Source organism: Nomia melanderi, chromosome 3, assembly GCF_051020985.1.
Source record: "Nomia melanderi isolate GNS246 chromosome 3, iyNomMela1, whole genome shotgun sequence".
Classification (NCBI taxonomy): domain Eukaryota; kingdom Metazoa; phylum Arthropoda; class Insecta; order Hymenoptera; family Halictidae; genus Nomia; species Nomia melanderi.
This window is the reverse complement of record NC_135001.1, coordinates 2,224,795-2,244,521: the sequence shown is the minus strand read 5'-3', so window position 1 is coordinate 2,244,521 and position 19,727 is coordinate 2,224,795. Positions and strand designations below refer to the sequence as shown.

Sequence of the window (19,727 nt, the reverse complement as noted above, 5' to 3'; positions counted from 1 at the left end):
TCATTTCTCAAAGCAACCCCGGGCCAAAGATCATAGTCGACTGCGCCACCGTTTCGCTTCGATGTCACTTATCGTTTCCGCTCTTTTGCACGGCAAATAGGTCGGTCGTGTCACGCCGTCGGCTTTAGGAGAGGTTCGACCCCGATGGGTAATATCGGCGCCGACGACGCCTCGTCTTCGTTATAAAGCGACGCGTCTGCTACTGATTCCCTTGACGAGCTTCCCAGCCTAATGGGATCAAGCGCGTTCGACCAACCTCGTTCCATAAAGGATGCACGAAACTGGGATCGCATCGGCGACCTCCGTGGTCAAGATTCATCGTTCTTCGAGCATTGAGGCTGCTAAAAGCACCGAGGCCTCATCAAATATTACTAGCGAAATTTCTTTCATAATTTAACCCTTGCGTCAGCAACCAAAATGTTCGAGTTCCTTCGAATTATATTTGGTCCCGTACGTAACTTCGTTTATTTTAGTAAGGTATTTTCTAATGGTGTTCCCAAGATAACCTAATATTATTTTAATATTCATAATTTCCAAAGCACGAGTAGCTCTAATTTTCACGAAACATAATGAATTAAGTAAACAGAAAAGAATATAAAAATAATACTCGAATCTGCCTCCAATTAAACGACAGTATTTACGTGTATCACAGATTATTCGTCACAATTAACACGGAAAATCAGCAAACTCGATGTAGAAGTCCGTCGAAAATCGATCTCGAAATGAAGATGGATATCACTGGTAGAGAGTGCACCAGTTCCAATCGATTTCAAAAAACCGACGAGCTCGCCATCGACGATATTTCGTTCGCGGGGTGAAGGGGGAGAGCAACACCTTGGAAATCGTGATAAATGATAAGGAACGAGGTGGAAGCCAAGAGGAAGAGAAAGAGGGAGGGAGAGAGAGGAAAAAATAAATAGAGAAGCGGTTGGCGGCTTCATGAGGGCAGGGAAGTTCGTGAACGAGATTCAACGATCATCCCCCATTTTTGCGGCCACGAAAACGTAACGGCAGCGGCGGGCGGTTGTAATTTTAACCCCGTTGCCCCCGTGTTGGTCACACTCGCCGTTGAACGTGAATCACCGCGCAAACTTATATTAACGATACTTTACGATGCGGGCCTTCGGGCGTCCCGCTTCCGCTCGCCCCATTTGCGGGCGGGAAAACCCGGACTGAGGCCGGCCGAGAACCACCCTAAACCGTACGCGGTTGGCCATGGGAGGAGGAATGGGGGCTAGAACGGAGATTGCCGCCACGGTATCACCTTACCGCCGTCGCTTTCGTCCGCGCGAGTATCGAGCCGCTTTGCCCGGGAACCGGGATTTTTCTTTGTGTTTTTTTGGACTGTTCATCATCCGCGATTTTCATCCCCCGCCACTGATCACGGGCAAAATAGATGGGGTCGGGTGCACTCTTGCGGGAACAAAAATTCATTCTTCGACGTGTCCGGACTCCTTTAGAATATACGTTGCCGGGTAGAAACGTTTGATCGGTTGTCTAATTCGGCCTTTTCGCTATAGAAATGTCAATTTTTTGGTAATTCTTCTAATTGCCCGTTAAAACCTAGTAAATCGAGAGAATTTTCATCGTTTCTTCGTGAATTCTATTATTCTACTCTATATAAAACAATCTTATTGAAATTCTAAGCTCAAGATACCCTACACACTTCTCTAACACGAACCCTTGCACTCGAAAGTGCTTCACCAGCAACGTGCTGCAATACAATCCAGGCACTATTTTCCAAAACCAGTGTACCAAGAACCCACACAACAGAGGAAATAAGTTTCAGTACTCCATTGATTACACTAAGCTCAAACCCTAAACTTTAGTCACCTCACGAGTGCAAAGGGAGAACGCAAATATTAAAATTCCCAACCCCCACGTTAGCGCTTATTCTGAAACGTCTAATGTCTGATCCCAGTAATTCTCTACAACATCGATCCCGTAATCTCCTCATGGTATTCCAAGTCGTCAGTCGTTTCCTCGGAAAGCCAGATCTCCGCAGATTTTATCGTCACCCGTCATCCCCCCGGCAAATTCGCATTACTTGCGGAATCGCGCGAAATCCGGGCGGCGCGCGCGCTGCGAGTGAAGCCAGAAGAAGAACGGGGCGGCCGGTATCCAGCACGGAAAAATAAGAAGCGGGGTTACACGGTGGATGACAAATTACCGGGGATTACGTTACTCCTTTACTCTTCCTCTCCCCCGGCCGCGGTGGGGCTGCTGGCCACCCTCGCGCGACGTTTTACCCTAAGCACGTCGCGACCACTGAAAATATTACCCGGCATATCCCGTTTCGTGGTCGGCGATGCCTAAGGGGCCGCGGAGTCTCCGCCGAGGAACCGAGCGGATCTTTACAGCTAAACCACCCTCCCACCCCTTTCTCCCCGCGGCCGCTGCTAGGCTGAATTAGTTCCGTCGCGAGCTCTGCTTTTTCCGTCGTCCTTGGATTAATTTTGTTTTAATACCCGTGAGCCCGGCGCTACACAGGCCGGACCGCATTTTTCACGTTCAGCTTGTACCATTCTCGCGGGATGAATTAAGGGGAATTTTTAGAAATTATGCGGAACCGTTTTCCTTCGCCGCCAGTTTTTCTTGCATGCCTTACAAGGCTGACAGTTTTCTTGCGAGCTGCGAACAGGTTGGACTATGGTCTTTACTGGAATGTTTTTGTGTAGTTTCTCATTCGTGGCTTGGGGTAGTTTTGTATTGCTCTTTGATGTGTTGATTTAGCTGTTTGCATACGCAAATCGCGTTGAAGGAAGGAGACTTTGGAGGTTTCTTTAGTTTGTTATCTGCTGATCTGTTTAGTATCTATTCATAGCTGCAGGTGTTTTATTTATTTATTTTCGACTTTGTTTTACGGTAAAGGAGGAGATATTTTGGAGAGGAAAGCTGAGAATATTCTTTGCTTGGGAATCAGTTTGTGTTTTATGTTGGATTATTTTTTAATGTATTGATCTATGGTATAACAGATTTTCCTATTGCTTGGTGTATTTGTTCACCTATTCGTTTGCAGGTACAAATGTCACGCGGAAAAAAATGAGAAGACACGTCAGAGGACTTGAGAGTGAATATTCAATGTCTGGAAGACAGAGTAGAACAGGATATTGCAAAGATCAATTTTGTCAGCCGCGTTATGAAGGCTCGGTTATTTTATTTATGTAGTTGAAGGGTCATAGTTCCGTAGCGAATGAAATAGTAATGAGACGTTACGGAGGGGGGCGGAGAAGTGCGGTAGCAGCGCTCCGTCTTGGGACTGCTAATAGATTCACCGCTAATGCTATCTGTAAACCGAACAGTCGCTCCTGAGAATTTCTCTCTCGTGAATATGTAGCAAAATATTGCCAACAAGCAGACACAACTGTTTGCACATACCTGTAGAACTTCATATACCCGCCTTCTCGAATTAACATTAAAAATTGAATTCAAAATTCAAAAATTGAATATTCCACAATTGCTCTGAGAATATTAGAACATTGAGTTCAGGGGTAAATCTAATTTTTTTTTTGACATTGTTCTGAATAAGCTACTAATAGCAATGATTATTATGTGTTATGTAATTAAATCAATGATTCATTTATCCTGCGTAAAGTTCTGTTGGAGCATAATCGATGTTCAAAATATTAACACTAAAACTGAGCAGTTAAATTGACTTCTTAAAATTTCTCTATAAAAATTCAAAGAGTACCTATCAACTTCAGTTGATTTACAATTCCGTATTGGTAAACCAATATCTTGAATAATTTCTCAGAGTAACGTCTGTTGTCTCTTTAATAATTGCAAATAGAAGACATCAGGGTTAGGTCATTTTGACGGTCAGATCGTATTACTGTATTATTAAAAAATTCCCTTAATTCAGCGTTTTGTTCTTTCACCTGCAAATAGTCGCAACTTTTTCGAGAAGCGGTTGAAAAACCGATGCGTCTTTCCTCGTCCGACTCAGCAATTGCATTTCGAATGAAATTTTGCGGAAACGCGATAACAACGATCATCCAGTTCCTTTCCGATGCACCATTGCTTGCTCAACGCGTCGGAATTCCCAGTTTCCCTCAAGGGAAGTTTCCTTTCGTGCCGGCATACCTGTGTTTCCGTGTAGATACGCTCAATGAATGCACACACGGCTCGCTGCCTGCGAACCTGGAATTCATTGGCTTCGCAAAGTGATCGAACCGCGTTCCCTCTGATTCGCGACATATTCTTCTGCCGTCGATTCCGCGGCAGACATCCATTATATCGAACTCCCCTTTTCAATTGGCCAATCGGGTTCTCTCAGTCGACGTTCGCTCGTTAATTCTGATTCCTTGTCGCGCTTCGTTTCGGAAAGATCGGGTTCGTTCGTCTGGAATGATGCATTCCTGCATTCGAAATTATCAGGTCCTTAACACTAAAACTGCCGAGCAATTAGAGTGACTTATTTCCAATTTTTGTATAAATTAGAACAATACGTTCCTTGAGATTCGAAAGATGTTCTAGTCTTGTGTATGCAAATACACGATTTTAATTGGATATCTTCCGCAAAAACGTGTTGGTAATTTAAATACTTGCAAAATAGACATTCTGAACTGTCAATTTAAGCCGTTCGTAGGTTCAGTGTTAAAATAATTTTAGGAATTTATGTTTATGGATGTGTAGTAATAGATATTAATTGATATGAGATATGCAGACATGATATACGAATCCAATAATATCGAATAAATACTAATTTCTGTGTATAATATATAAATTAATTTGTCAAACACGAGTTGTTTGAGCAATAAACATTGGAATGTGCAAGATATTTTTAATTAAAAGACATTCCCGGTGCGATACGGATTCTGCGCGGAATGGAGCTTTCCCGATTTTAGTAACGCTGCGCGCTAATTGAGTTTCATTTCTGGAATTTAATTCACTAAGGAGATTAGTTGCTGTTATCGTTAACTTGGAATAAATGTTTACGTTAAACCAATAGTTTCATAAACTTGGAGCGGAGTAATAATTCCATTGAAGTAGCTTCGCGGAGACAGAAACTTTAACAATCCCTTCCTGCCTTGTGAATGAGTAAAGCAGTTTCTAAAGGGATATTCTATTTTTGTTTCGGCGGGCGACGAAGGAAACTCCCGGGGTGTTGTCCAATAGAATTCTATTTTCGTTACATTTTCATAATTGAGTTCATTTAATTCTATATAATCATTTAGTGATAGGAGTTTATAAATTACAACCGAATCAATGATATATTATATTAATAATATCATTATACTATAATAGAAATATAATATATATACTTAATTAATTGAATACGACTTTTTTTAAAGAACCATTGAACCAATTATTTCCTAATTATATTATACTAAATTTAGCGATGTACAAAACTGATTTCCGTTTTAAAGTTTGCCACTAAAAATGCGTTTCTAACATTATTTCAAGCGTCTGGAAACTCTATTGGAAGATTTAATAACAAATATTTTTCTTTTCTGTTACAGGTACGACGTTTGTTTGACGTGTTCTTAAATTGTACTAGATAAACGTTGAATTTCACAGAGGATGTATTCACGTGAATCTTCACGTAAGTACTATGTACAATAACAGTAAAAATATCTCCCGGTAACTTATACTGTCTATTTACACAATACACTGATCACGAAAGATTGTATTTTTATATTCGAAGCAACATTTCCCCATGTTCCGCATCCATTAATCAGTTTCTCGAGTCCTGCGCAAGCATCGAAGAGGAAATTTAAAACATAACATTCCGCGTTATTTGGAGCACAGTAAGATTGACAGTGCCATCCGAGATATTCATGTTAATTATGCTTACAGTAATATGTTCCCTGCGATACGACACGCAGTGACATTCGCCGTATCTATGACCAGCCAGGAATAAAAGAACTCTGATAATAGAATACGGAGTTCGCGTCTGATAGAAGACCAATCTAAACAACTGAAATAAAAGGACAATATTCATCAATCTCCACAGCAACAATTACGCGCATGAACAGTCGATTCCAAGGGTTACGTCGAAAATTAACGAACACCATACACAAATTCGCATATCGTTCCACGCTTGCACGATCCGATGTTACATTTACGCATCGATTGTTTCTAATTAATTTACCCCTTGCCCCTTGTTAAACCGTTCAATGGAACATTTATAAATAGAATCGCGTCGATAGAATCGTAATTACGATTGTATCGTGACATATCGCGTTTGAAAAGTGTCGTTAATTAAACAGTCCTTGGATTAAATATCGGCTGAACGTTCGCCGTTCGGAAGGCCGATATCGCGGTAAATACTGCAAACGGATCAAAACGATGGAGTGGCATTTCAAAATTTGTTATTGTCGCAGAACGAGCGCAGTTTCCCAGCAACGATAACTTTCCCCATTAACCGGCACTCATTACCAAGCACCCTGGTTACCTTTAATTATACGGCTCTTGAACCTTCGTGCTGTTGCTGGCTGTACTCTTTCTTGAGCAAAATGTAATCGAGAAATTGTTTACGGTCGATTGACCGGGATAAATGAGCGGGGCCGGCTTCGACGCGCAACCAGATTTCGACTTGGGAAAATTGAAATACAGAAAATCAACTGATCGGAGCGGGGAGAGCGACGATCGGTCGCCACCTGTTCAAGGACCCCTGGCGAACTCGGATTATTCATTCGTTCGTGACTGATCGAACGAGTTCGTGCCAAATGATTTAACACTTTACCCACCGGAAGTCTATTAACATGTTTCCCCCAGTGACTCGGCTGTATTGAAGGAGCCTTCATTTTCTTTCGAGCATTGTGTAGGGGTCAGGTAATTCCTTGATTATTTTTTACCATTCTCAGGTACGTTGTTCTCAAGCTCTTACTCATTCATTCTTTTGCCATTCCTGGTTAAGTAATGAATCGATTTCAATTAACACTGAAACTAGCAAGTACATTTACCTTTCGAAATTTTTCTATAGAAACTCCAAGAGTGCATCTATCGAGACTTCAATTGATTTACAATTAAATTTGGTAAATCAGTTTTTTTAGTAATTTCTCGGAGAAACGTCTCTTATCTTGTTAATAATTGCAAAAAGGCCTCCGGAATGAGTCATTTCGATCCGTCTGGTAGTGTTAAGTAATTTCAAAGTTGTTTTTAAGTGTTTTAACCATTTTTGGACTCTTCTTTCCAGTGTATCGGTTGCCTCTCATATTTTTCCAAGCCACTTGACCATCTGCAGCCATCATTCACCTTCCTTTTCAAACCGCTAACACCATCGCCCAGTCTCTTTCAGTTCCCTTTATTTTCATCGACTTTCGTCCCTCCTGACCTTTGATTGATACACATTGTTCTCTGAGTGCCATTGCAAAATTTTCTTTAGCTGTTGGTCCCCTAGTGTCTTTTCAAGGACCGCAACGATCCTTCAAGAACCACTGGAAGTCTCTTAGGACACTCCAGTGGTACCCTAATGGTCACGATGGTCCTTAAGGAATTACTCGAATGATCTTAGGAGTTCTTGGTATCCCCCGAAGATCCTAGGTGGTCTTTCTAGGACAATACAGGAAATTTCGACAATCCTCAGGACCTTCTGCAAATATTCAAGCTTACATACTTGAAAATCTAGTGCCTTTCATTACTTTCGATTCATTAAATTCGTTTAGAGACATTTTCATTCAGTAAAATATTGAAATTTTATATTGAAAAAGACCTTCTTCTCTTCCTCTGTTTATTAAATTAATTCAGGTACATTTGAATCGCGTGAAATATTGAAGACATTGAAACATTGAAATTTTATATTTTATTGAGATATATAAAATCAATCGCCACTTTATAAAGTTACAGTTCATTCGAAGTATCACGATTTAATTGCCGTGCTGTAGAAAAGGGAGCAAAGCTTCCTGGCCAGCTTATTTCAACGAAATAAAGTTACAGAGTCGCGAAGTGTACGAGAAACTCAACGGTTCTGGTTCAGACGCAGCAGCGCCGCCATTCCCGGAAGAGCGAGCGATACTTCCTCGCGATTGCAAACATGTGCGATACAAATTCTTAAATTACATCGGATGTCGGTAAGCCAGGGGAAACGGGATCCGTGAGTAAATTTGAATAACGGGCAGGTGGCTGAGCAATTAGCGACCGGCTGCACCCAGGAAAACGCCCTTCCGATACGAAGAACCGGAGAAAACGGTGTCCCGGTATCTAATTGCTCGTTATTATTTGTTTGTTCGAGCAGCTCGAACGGCTTCTGAATATTTCGTTTCATTAAAAATACAATGCCCTTCGGTGAATCGCCCCGTCGTTACGGTAGCGGCGTGAAACAATGGAAATAACCGGTCTCTACTGAGATAATAGATCATCCCACGTAATTCCTGCAATTACGACTAGCCGATGGTTGCAACAAATTTTCGAAAGCCAGTGTTTCCCCTGCAGTTTCTTCAAACATTCAAATCTTCTAAGCACGATAAAAATAATTTTCGAATTCAGTAAAACAATTTGTACAATAATTTACCCTTCGACATCTAATTATTTACAATCGGTTGATTCTACTCTCCACTTCAGTCTCGATACAAGAAATCCACGGTACCCTAATGAACGTATGAATATGTAGAAAAGTTGCCGCAGTTAGTTGATATTCCCCCATGTTTATTAAAATATAAAGTCAACCACGGAATTAAAACTTCAGCTTTATACAACATTCACAGGCGTACGCGTGGAAATAGCTAATACGGGCCCGCCAATTTACAAAGCAGAGAAATATTTTCATTCAGAAGTTCCCGGAATTTGAGGACAGAACGAGAACTCCATTAAAATTCATTAAAAAATTTCCTATTGTCGCGTGACGCTCGTTCCAGCGCACTTTAAATGCATGAAGATTCGCGGCCTAGTACATAATTAGCGACACGGACGTTGCTTTTTTCCCCCTTTCTTCGTTGCCCTTTTCATTTCGGCTTCGTTGTTCTTTCCTACAGAGGAAACATTTCCCCTTTGACAGATTCGACTGACGAAACTGCCGGGCCTTTTTCAAGGCGGCGTCACGCGCGGCACGGCTCGTTACACGGCCGGCGAAAGTTATCGGCGTAACTTTTGGCTCCCAACGTCGACATAGTCGAGTTACTATGCCGGTCGCGGTCGGTAGCCAGCGACATGGCCCTGGGGTGAATATATGCTAATGCTATAGCGCGCTGCCCTGATGAACTCGAACCGCGCGGAACACTTCCAGCGATACATATTTCTCATGTAACGCTGAACTTGCCGCATATCTGTCTCTGATAAAAGTTCCCCGACCACCGGAGGAACGACGCTTCCGAGTAATTTGAATATTTCTGGATGGTCCGCCGGTGTTGCGTAATCGCGGGTTCGTTCCCGTAATCGGCAGCGTTTCGACAAAATGGCAGTTCGGGGGACGTGTGACTTTCTCGCGAATATATGGTCGCAAGAATTACCACCGAAGCGGAATTATTTTCTAGGTACTCACGAAACCGTGAACCCTTTCCGGCGGAAACAATGGAAATGTTCGAACCTGGATTCGGCTTGTTTTAACCGTTCGCGTACCTCGGTTCGAGAATACTTCTGAAACTCGAATTTAATCCCCTGTTAAACTTAGCCAGTTTATGGATAATCTCTACTTGAACTGGCTATTGTATATCGCAATGAAATATCTCTTCTATATTCATATCGATGATATACGCACATTAATACGGGCTGTACGCGTATGGATGTTACAATTTTAAAATTAATTTTCAAATAGCACAGGGTATTATATTCCAGCTATATTCACGGTTTAATGTACATTGGGAGGGAACGGACAAAGTAACATAGCAGCAGGGAACCTCTGTAAAGTAACGCAAAATCTCTATTAACCCTTTGTACTCCATTGTTGATAGGTTTATAACTTCGGTTTTAACTCTAGAACTACCGTACCAATCAAAATGACTAGTTTCGATTTGTCTGTTTCGCAATTGTTGATATCTTGAAAGCATTGAATATTCCAAATGACTTTGAAAATAAATAGTTTCCTTTGAATGCTATAATGAATTGAAGAAACTGGAAATAATTTATTATTACAATTTCTATAGGCGTTACATATTAATCGTATTAAATCCTCGTTAGTTCTAGTGTTAATAAAACACTAAACATAACTGTATACGGGTTTCTTTTAATAGCGAAGCAGGATCTTCAATCTTTCACGGAAAGGTTTGCTCATTGTAAATATTCCTAGTGTATTTAGCTCGTAGTAAAAATAATTGAAAGTTGCTAGATCATATTGAAAATCCCTCGGAGTGCAAACGGTCAATAACAACGGTAACTGCGTTATCTTGTATTTGTATTCTGCTTGCGTTGAACAGCGCAAGCTCCACTGGGACCTAAACATATTGCACGAAAGATCTCCAATATCCCTTTGGTGGAGAGGGACCTAATAGTCTTAGAAGATTATTACAGTCTCGTGTAATGGCCGCGCGGAGCGCGCAGTTACTCGGAGCACTTAATTAATGTTGGTCGCGATACCTCCAACAGTCGTCACTTACCGATCCACTTCATTGTCCTCCGGTGCTCCGAAATTCCCCGGAAGTGTACGGCGGTTCACAATGGAGACCGGTGTTTACCGTGCACAGACAGCTATATCGGGTCTGATTAAGAGGCATTCTCATGGGCAACCGGCGAAGGAGGAGAGGAAGGCGGCTGAGCGGAAGAGAGAGAGAGGGAGTGAGAGACAGAGATCGGCGCATCTCGCAGTGACGTTCACTCAGAAGACGCGGGTCACCTCGAGAACCGGTGATAAATTAAGGCGCAGCATCGTTGCCCGAACCACACGCGACTGCTCCTTTGCTTTCGAACGAGGCACACCCTCGGCCGTCTCTCCGGCTCCAGCAATTCCTCTTCTGGGGGTGGCGCCATGTGTTACGGGGATGATATACGAGGAATCGAGCGGCACGTGAAATATCTATGGGACGTCCGAGTGTTCCCGTTGCCGGGCGGGCCGCGTGAAATCTCTTGATCCTTCGGACCGCAGCGTCAACGGATTGTAATTATTCGTCGGTTCAACTGTCCTACTGCGAGCGTTAGGCAGTAACGAAGACGTTCGAGTACTAGTGTGCGCATCGAGTTCAGAGTACTAGTGTGCGCATCGAGTACATTCAAAGTAACAGGCAGGTGAAAATTCCTGATTTCTTCACTTTATAATTATTAAAGGGATAATAGATGTTTCTCTGAGAAATAGTTGAAGAAATTGATTTAGCAAAGTGAATTTCAAATTAATTAAGGTTTCTATAGATGCAGTCTCGGAGTATCTAGTTTTCTTAAACAAGATTCTCATATACGAAGAGTATAAGTTAATTGTGAATACTGACGGAGGAACTGGACGTTTCATTTGTTGTCTAGACGTAAGTTTACAGTTCTCTTGGTCCTTGGGATTCGGTAAACGCGAAAAACCCGTGAGTTTTTCATGCGGTTTGAACTATATGAAATCTTGAATGAAAAGTTACTGATTAATTGTAACTAATATCATTTAACAGCGTTATTTTGATTTCTTCGCTGCTTCTAACGAGAGCCGCGATATTTTCTGGTCGCGACGTTCATTGGTGACGATCGAGAATCGATCAAACGGTGGGGTAAGATGGCGGAAACTTGACGCGGACCCGCGAGTCTCGATCGACCCGGACGCTTCGATAATTATCGGCGCTCAAGTATTTTTTAATTAAGTCCTCGCGTCTCCCGTCGGCATTCTGCGAAAATTATTGGTATCTAGAACAGACGGGAGGAGGACTCCTGTCGATATTCTCGATATCGTTCAGGAATGGGCATCGACGGACGGCGGCATTCCGGAATTTATTTTTGCTTCGCTCGTGTCTGCCCGCTTTGACTCGCGTCCACGGGCAAAAATTCGTCAGAGGATCGACGGCGCCAGTATTTCGAACCGAACGTCGAAGCTGTGGATCAGTCTTCGCTAATTTTGACGTCTGCAGCATGGTTCGTCTCCCCTTTTTCATTTAGCACTCTGAAGATTTCGTTCTCGCAATTTTTTCGATGTGATTAAAATTCAACACGACTTTCGCTTAAAATTCAAACGAGAAATACTTCTACGGATAATCAGAGATTATTAATTAACCCTTAACGAAGCAGTGCCATCAAATAAGCGGCATGGCACTTTTACTTACTGGGTCAAAAATCATTTTCTTATTTTCGGAACACATTAAGTATCGTGCTAGGTTACTCCTGTCATGTATATTACGGTAATTTTTGACAGTAAATCAATTTTAAATACTTCCGGTTTGTTAACACTAAAACTACCAAGCAATTAGAGTGACTTATTTCCAACTTTTCATAAAAAATTGCAACAATACGTTCCTTGAGATTCAAAGGATCTCTTAGTCAGTATCTGTACAAATACACAAGTTTAATTAAAAACCTTTCGCAAAAACAACTTTATAGTTTAAATACTTCCAAATGAAAAATTCCGAAGTCAATTTGTCCCGTCCGGTAGTTTCAGTGTTAATTATTAACAAACGTAAAATATCAGCCGCGAGATCGTTACATTTCGTTACTACCATTTCAATCTTCATACCATTTCGCGGAAACAGCGCGGATTCAACTATCACGCGAACGGAAGGAGAGATTCAATTTAGCAACAACTATCGCAGGCAACTATTCCCGACGGGCTCGCGCACGTAAATACTGGCAGAAAAAAAAGAGGATGGCGTTGCGATAGTTTTTCCTGTGAGCGGCCGTTCCGCGTCGTCCAACGAGTCCCCCAGTTTCTAGTTTAGAATGTTTTCAGGTCTGGTAGGTAAATCCGTTTCCGAAGCTGAGCCGTAGGTCGAAGGCGAAGCATAGTAAATTGTCAGTAACAAGCGAACGATCCGGATTAACGTTCTATTGGCAACGTTTCAATGGTCTTTGCAGGTCCCCGTGCACGGCCGCGGGGCAAGGTTTCGGGGAGGAGCGTTCCTGATTCGATCGTAAAATACAGAGAACGCCTGGGCGCAAGCAACGAGAGAGCTCTCCTGCCGGCTTCGTTTCGCAACTCGCATATGTCGCGAAACGCTGATTTCCCAAGCGCCAACGCGACGCGCACGGCTTCGGCCCTCTTCGCCTGCCGTCCAATTATGACGTTTCCCGATGCTCCTTTTTCGCGTTTACTGGGTTTTTTCCTCTCGTCACTCCGACCCACCTCCCTCTCACGGTCCCTTTCGCTTCAGTGTTCTTTAATCGGCCCCCTGGGAGCGGCGTTGTCGGCCATTTACGTGTAAAACGCTCGATTCCATTTTGTTTTTCGGTGATGCGCCCGGATATTGATTTCCCCGAACGATCGTGTAATTCGATGAAGATTCTGCGTCGGTTATACTCGTGTGTATAACTTTGTGGTTATTTTTCGTGTTTCGGCGGTCTCTAGGGTGCAGCATTTTTATCGATTTCCTGTGCTTGATTTTCCTCGGTGATACCCTGGGCATTGACTTCCCTAAACGATCCCGTGATTCGATGGACATACTATATCGATTGATCTTTACGTTATTTTTTATTTTTCTTTACAAAGATATTGATTTTACTCAGTTTATATGATGTCTTCTAAGTCATACGATTGAAAACTTGATAATTTTGTATTTTACGAATTCTTCCGCAATCATTGTCTCTCCTATTATTCTATTCCAAACGTTTTCTATCTACAAACTGCCAAGCCCGTGTTACATATCTTCCAATCTCGAACAATCTTCAACTCTCAAACAACAAACATCTCCTCCCACCTACACCCTACAAACCTATCTCAACATCCAATGATCAACCCCGGAACTATCAAAAAAGTCAACTTAACCCACGCCTAAATTCTTCTACCCCAATTACTACCAAAATAACATCCACTTCTACAAATTACTAAAGAAACTGATTCATTCACAGGCAAACTGATTTATAATTCAGTTAAACTTCAACAGCCGCACTCTTGGAGTTCCTATACAAACTTCTACACCACTCTTCCAAACTTATTCCAACGACCGTCAACAGGTACTCATTCACAGTCGACTTCCATTCACGCGATTCCATCGGCGAGCGCTGTAACCGAAAACGCTCAGAGACGTAACGCGAAACGCGGCGAGGAAATTTCTGCAGGGCAGTAAATACTTCGATCCCCGGTTTAACGGTGTGCGCCCGTTGGGGCGGCGGCGTTGTCCAACGGCGCGCGCGTCGCGTCCGTCACGGGACACCTATTTAATATATCCGCTCGTAAAATCCCGGTTGAAAATAATAATTAAACGCGGTTAACGTTAGCCCGGGCCCCGGTTTACAGGGCACTAATTCAACAGGACGGGGGTTCGATCGGCGAATAAATCGCTCGGCCCGTTAGGATCACCTGATACCCGGCGCGTTTAATACCGCACTTTATAGCCGGCTAGTCCCCGCTAACGAATATCCCCGCCGGTCGCAGTCTATCCGGCGGCGGTCCTTTCCGCGCGTGCACCCCCGAAAATTACGCAACCCGCGCGGCGCGTGGTCAGACAAGCGTGACAGAAAATCCGCTTACGGAAATCAGGGGTTAGTTTCGAACGTTTCGCCGCGGACGATCCCAGCGCCGTCTACCGTTCCCGATACACTCCCACGCGTCCCAATTTCGCGCACTCGCCCCATCGTTACGATAGCGGAGACGAGGAAACGGTACGTAAACCCTGTTATACCTGGCGCACCAGCTGGCACATGGAAAAGTAAATAGATAGACAGGCCGGCGTAAAATCTGCCGAAATTGGAAAGTTTTCGTCCGGCGACCAGCTGCCGCGGCGCCGCTCCGTCCGCCTCGAATTGCGATCCCTTTCCGCGGGAGACGCATCCAGCCGTCCTCTCCGCCCCGTTTCGGAGGACGACTATTAATTATACGTTTACCCTCGCGCCGCGGGAAATTGGAATTTCGGGAACTGGGTCGTCGGCGATACCGATGCGAATTATAATTTCTTTCTTGTTTTGTACGCAGGGTGGAATGGATGTAATTATGGAACGTGTATCGATGGGGAGTAGACTTTGAGGGTAAAATGGAGATATAAGGGTTCTCGTGGAAAGTATTCATTCGATTAACCCTTTAACTACGGATGTCCACAATAAGCGATTTGATGAATTATGCCGGGAATTGGCTTTTATTTATTTTACCGAGATTGCGTCGATGAAACAAGTAGAGTGTTTATGTTTATGTCTTATGTACATAAATCATCACATGTAGGTAAGAAACGAATGTATCAACATTTGTACAACTTTGCTTTTTCTTTCGTTTTGCGTTCAGGCAGTCGCATTTGTGAATATGTACGGATAGCTAAAGGGTTGTGGAATATGCGTAATACTTGTGCTGTAGAGTGTTCTGGGAATAAATTCGCTGTGGTGAATAAATTCTTTTATTTTATTGTTTGAATCAATGATTGAATATTGAAATCGTGGTAGATCGGTACCTTTTTCGCGTGTCAAGTAGCACGAGCGTCGGAGGGAAGTGATCGTCGATTGTTCGATGACTATTAACGACGTTTCTCGAAGGCGAATGGTTCTGACGTTGGATCGCAACGTGTTACACTTTTGTCTTTTAGTGTCACTTCATGTCGCTTAACATGACGCTCGAGACGTCGAGGTTCTTTCCTTGTGTTCTTAAATATGTTAATATTCTAGTTTTTACCTTACGCTTCGTTTTTACGCCTTCTGCAATCGATAACACATGGAATCGCATGTGACTAAAGTTTTACTGTATGTTCAAATAGTTTGATCTTCAGTGTTTGTTGTTGTTGTGCTTGAGGAACACTTCGAGTACGTCAAATTTTGGCAGTACTTGCGAGAACTCCTTCGAGTGCAGAAGATTAGTTTCTTGGTGAACGTGATGGGAAAACGGTTTAGTTGTTAACAATGGAGACTCTAATGATAATAATTATTTTGCATGAATGAAATGGTAATGTCAAAATAAATTCATTTCGCTTCTTACTTAGTGGATAATTAGTCGATACTTAGAATATGGTTAGTATTACCTTTACTGTAGAGTGCATTACGTAATGAAGATTATATAGTAGAAGCAATAGTAGTGTCAGCTTGTGCTACGTACAGAGGAAATTAATTTTTATACCGATGCACACGGAGTACATCGCTAAATTCATAACGATCGAAACTCTCGAGGATGAGAAAGGGGTAAGTTACAAATCGGGGACCAATTGCCTTGCATAACCAGCGGACTGTTCCTCTGATCAATGAATTATGGAGACTTTACCGGAATCGAATGCGTTATAGTATCATTCCGAGATCCACAGATTGATAACAGAATTCAAGGATTCAGGTCTGTTCGTCTTTCTTCCACAGACATCTCATACTACCTGCATTTCGAGATTCTTCTGTGGGTTGCAACGGAACATATATTTTCCGTGGCTTCCCGAGCAAACTCTGATCATCGAAACAGCGGTTACTCGATGTTGCTAATCGATTAGTGCCGCAGAGAACGAAAGTAACTACTGCACATAACCGCGTAAATATCAATTAGCGGAAAGCAATTTATACTCTAAACGTTGGACCAACGTAAGCAACGTTTCGTTACAAGCGTTGATATTAATTAACAGTGGAATTGGTTAAATTGGCGAGGCCATGGAATCGATTACGTAACCATGTCGGTAAACCAATAAAACCAATTAATTGCGATGCTGCGTGCAGCTGTACCGCTGATAATTGCTAATTAATAGGACCAACCTTCTTTCGGAACGGGCAAATTCCTCTGTAACCGCACTTTGACAATTAGGCTAACGTTCAATTCAACTCTCTAAAATTCTACTGTGTCTCATTATCTTAATTTAATCTTTAATAAAAAGATCATTTATTTTACTCGTTCGTTACCAAAGTCGCCTAGGAAACGTCCATCATAGACCAGGATTCTTTCTAGGATTATATGACATCAATTGGAAATATATATACTTTACGTATATATATTTAGAACATTCTAAAAAATTAAAATATAGTTCAAAAGTTCCCGGCCAAATTAGCAAGTGCAATATGCAAATACGATGCATTAAATTACTATTATAATAGAAAACCAGCATTATTTGTTTTTTAAGCATTCTGACCGAAAACATTTATTTCTAAAAAAATACGTATAAAGAATACACTTATATGTCATAATAACAATAAGTTCTTAAATCCTTTATCATATAAGAAACGATCTGGATCCAAAAACGATCTGGTCGTGAACTTTCGAACCTCACTGTAAATATTATCGCAGACGAAGCACACTCTTCACATATTCCACCGTGTTAGAACTTAACAATCCCGTTCAAAACACAACGCGTTTCAACGTGTCTCCATATATTGATTCAAAACCTCTGTTACATATACGTATCGATGATAACAAACCGACGTGTCACGCATATGTAACAGCTGGTAGCGAACGAATGAAGGATCGAACATCTGATAATCAAGTCTACGCGCAGAAATGCATAAATCGTGGTTCTCCGCTTAAAATTCTACGAGTACACTCCACTTCCTAATTCATTTTCCAATGCACACCACGGAAACCAAGAAGAATCAGCACGCTGCTAATCCCACTGAGCGCCGTTTACCGCTAAAACAATGCCTTTATTCTGACAACTTCAATCAACAAGCCCGTTATCCAATTAAATTCGAATTCCGCGGAAAGTCACAAGATCCGCTCGAAATTGCCCGTGCCGCTGTTACGGTCGCAGTAACGCGGACGTAACTTATAAACGATAAAAGTCTTCGCCGCGAGCAACGGCCATAACAATGCGTCGATTAAACCCCGGGCGAAAGATCTCTCGGGGAGAATACATAAAACTCGACGCGGCCTTTTATTCTTCCGCGAGAAATCGACGTCTCGACAATTGTTTTCTATCGTTCGTGTTCACACGGTCGTTCTTGACAAATGCTCGATCGAGAGTTTCCGGTAGCGGCGGCGGCGGCGGCGGCGGCGGCGGCGGTGGCAGCGCAGTACAAAGAGAGGACGAACACGGTCCCCTGCACCTGCCACAGTAAAGTTGATTTCCATGGAGGAAATTTCGCGTCACCTTGGTCCTTGACTCGCGCAGCTTGTCCGAAGTGTCGAAGGTATTTCACCGGAGACTGCGAGCATGTCGATCCTCGGGATCGATCGCGATTTTCCTTTCACGTAGCGGATCCTGCGTGTCCGCTCCTGCGTACGGGATGTCCTCGTCCGCCATTTCCTTCCCTGAAATCATTAGACGTCGGAATTCTGGTAAAATCGGTTGTGAAACTTGCACATTCATGTAATTTGATTTTTATAATATAATACTATAATACTTCACGTTAGAGAATAAATATGTTAAAGAAGAGAATTTTTAGATATATTCGGGTTGCATATAAAACGCAGGATTGTAAGAAAAGGTCGGAGTTATTTAGTTTATTAACTCTCTGCATTCCAGAAGTTTTTCACTGGAAATACTCAATATTCTCTAATGACATACCGACATTTTTTCCAACCATCTTGACGAGAAATCGCATATGAATTGAGGAACAAAACTATTTGCTTTTAATATTTCATATATTGATACATTGCACAAAGTTTAATATTAGATATAAAACTTTATAATTTTGCTGTGTCGAATCAATTGGCGACTAAGAGGCGCCTACGGAATGCAAAGGGGTAAAGGCAATGACCGTGTTGGTGTCAGACGCGACTAACCGACTTCGAATGCGATCGAGGAGCGCTTTCCTTTTTAACCCTTTATAGACGAATGTCGACATTTCGTCGAGATCAAACTTTCATATTTGAAACACTGAGTTGTAAATATATAATTTAGTACTTCAAACAGCAAGGGATTAGTACATAGTTTCCTCCAGTACATAGTAGTGTCCTTTCTCTCTATTATTTAAGCAACCGATATAAATTTGGTTTCATCTGCTGAAGGTTTTGTATACTTTAAAGAATCTCCGCCCGCAAAGGGTTAAACACCCTTGCGCTCATTTCTGAAAAGAGTCGACAATTCTAAGAATCAGGTGCGTTCTACTTTCCGACAGAAGAGTACGCCGCGCTATAAAGAGTCGTCTCTTACAGCATTTTCATTGATAATCGTTCTATTTAAAATCATTCTATTTAGAATCATTCGAACAGCATAATCTCTCGAATACGTAAAACTAGGAAATTTCCCCTTCTGTTACTCGATAACTGGTCTATATAACATTATCAGATATTTAGCACTGTTTTTTAAGCCTTCCGCCCAACTTCACAAAAGATGAACCTTTTTATCCAGTGCCTGTTACCATAAATTACGCAAAAAACGCACGGTCTCGCCTGCGCGGCTGCAGCGTACGCAAACAACGCTGCGAGACTAAGAGTCCCCGTTCCCCGGTGTCTCGACTTTTTGCGGCAATCAAGCCGCGATAAATTAAATTGGGCTACACTGTTCTAGTTCTCGCGTCCATTGAGCTGCCCGTATCGACACAAGGCGCAGCGAGCAAGATTCAATGGCTGTCGCGAACAGCCGAGGTTTCCGTTCATAAATATCGCATTTCCTCCGGGCTGCTCTCTCCTTCCCCTCCCACGGCTGCGGCGATTTCCACGGGCCGTCTGTTACTCGTTTCGTTTTATTTGCCGGATCGGGGCGCACTTATCGGCGTGATCGTCGTCGTGGCAATAAGCCGTGGCTAAAGGGGAGCCTCGTGCTCGGATAATTCATGCTTTCGTCGTCGCAATCGTCGTCGGTTTGCATAAACGCCTCGACGCTCGGGATTCTCTCTCGCGGCGGTGATCGCGCAGATATTCCCTTCGACTGTTTTCCCTCGGGATATCGGGACGCGCCGGTTGTAAAGGACTCGTT

General features: G+C 42.6%; 1 protein-coding gene and 1 long non-coding RNA gene across 4 annotated transcripts in view; one reads left to right on the top strand and one right to left on the bottom strand.

Moving 5' to 3' along the window:
* Positions 1 to 19,727, top strand: part of Fas1 (fasciclin 1 Fas1 domain-containing) — a 407,539-nt gene that overhangs the window by 58,465 nt on the left and 329,347 nt on the right. The window lies entirely within an intron of this gene.
* LOC116430303 (uncharacterized) overlaps positions 17,970 to 19,727 on the bottom strand; it is a 72,675-nt gene continuing 70,917 nt past the window's right edge. The window contains exon 3 of the long non-coding RNA XR_004235685.2: positions 17,970 to 18,118. This is a non-coding gene — a long non-coding RNA (uncharacterized LOC116430303). The remainder of the gene's footprint in view (positions 18,119 to 19,727) is intronic.